The 1,357-nt window shown below is 70.7% G+C and overlaps 1 non-coding gene across 1 annotated transcript; it reads right to left on the bottom strand.

The window, feature by feature from the left end:
- Positions 1 to 638: 638 nt before the first annotated feature.
- On the bottom strand, positions 639 to 710 carry TRNAT-CGU. The gene has a single exon. It is a non-coding gene; the product is annotated as a tRNA-Thr (tRNA).
- Between the last annotated feature and the right edge of the window lie 647 nt (positions 711 to 1,357).

The raw sequence follows: 1,357 nt of genomic DNA, 5'->3' as shown, positions 1-1,357 counted from the left end.
AGCACCTCTAGAGAAAGTAACACCAAGAGGGGTTCATCGCTTCCAAGCTCACCCAACACTTCCCCCACAGCGATGCAGGGCGAACAAATCACCTTTATTTTAACTACGGTTCATTGCGTTCGAGACAAGCCGTCCTGAAGCAAAACACGGAGAAATCCCTCCCGCAAGCAAGTGGTTTCCGTGCTCCCTTCGCACCGCTGCGATGCACGGGAGAGCCCGTCCCCGCCGGGGCCGGAGGCTGCGGGGGGGTCCCGGGGCGCAGGGCTCTGCCCCCGCCGGACCCTTCCTCCCCACAGCCGGGCTGCAGGCCCCGTCTTGCAGCCTGCCAACCCGCGGAGCGCACCGATGCCACCCCGTGGGCTCACCGCCGCGCCCGCGGCCGCCCCACCGGGGACCGCGGTGGGAATCCGCGGGGGATCGCGGCCACCCGCTGCTGGCTGCTGCCCCGCTCCCCGGGATCCGCGGCCTCCCCGCCGCGCTGGGCTCCCTGGGAGCACAAGCGAGGCCCCCGGAGCGGGATCTCCCACACCCGAAAGCGAATTAAAAAAAAATAAAATAAAATAAAAGCAGCCGCAAACGAGGCGGCGTCCGCGGCCTCCCCCGCGGCGGGGCTGCCAGCGCAACCGCGCTGCCTCGGCAGGCACGGACGGGGTTCGAACCCGCGATCTTCGGTTTACGAGACCGACGCCTTACCACTTGGCCACCGCGCCTGACGGGCTAGCAGCACCCCCGCGCCGCCAGTGGAAGCCAGAGAAACCGCCAAGACTGACGGGGCCGGACCGGAGGAAGGACAGAAACGGGGAGCTGCCGCAGGAGGGAAGGGGGCGAGAACATAGAGAGGGGGGGCGGTAGGGCGGGAGACGGCGGGAGGGCGCAGGGCCGGCCCGCCCGGTCGGCGGCCGTTCCTGCAGGCACGTGCGGGCGCGGGGCGGGGCACCGGGGAGCGGGCGGGCGGGCGGCGACGGCCCCGCGGAACCGCCCAGGACGGTGGGACCGGAGCTCGGGCGGGACGGGACGGGGAGCTCGGGAGGGTCGTGCAAGGGCAGCGCGTCCCCCGCCGGCTGCCGGGGAGCGGTGGCCGGGCCCCTTCCCCGCCTGCAGAGCTCGGCGGTCCCCCTGGCCCCGTCTCCCCGGAGCGAGATGCCTCGGGGTCCCGTTCGTGCTCCGGCCAGCCGGGCAGCACTCCCCGCGGCTGACCCTTCCCTCGGGTCCCGCCGGCGTCCCCGGCCAGGGCAGCAGCGCTCTCGCTCGGAGAAGACCGTGAAATTGCCGGTGAACGTTTGTTTTTCTTTCTCCTCGTTCGCAGCGCCCGATGTTTCTCGTGGCAGAGTGAAGCTGCGCATCGCTACGGAAACAC

The sequence above is a fragment of the Aquila chrysaetos genome, chromosome 5 (genome assembly GCF_900496995.4).
Source record: "Aquila chrysaetos chrysaetos chromosome 5, bAquChr1.4, whole genome shotgun sequence".
NCBI classification, from domain to species: Eukaryota; Metazoa; Chordata; class Aves; order Accipitriformes; family Accipitridae; genus Aquila; species Aquila chrysaetos.
The sequence above is the reverse complement of the archived record's forward strand: the minus strand, read 5'-3'. Positions and strand labels throughout refer to the sequence as shown.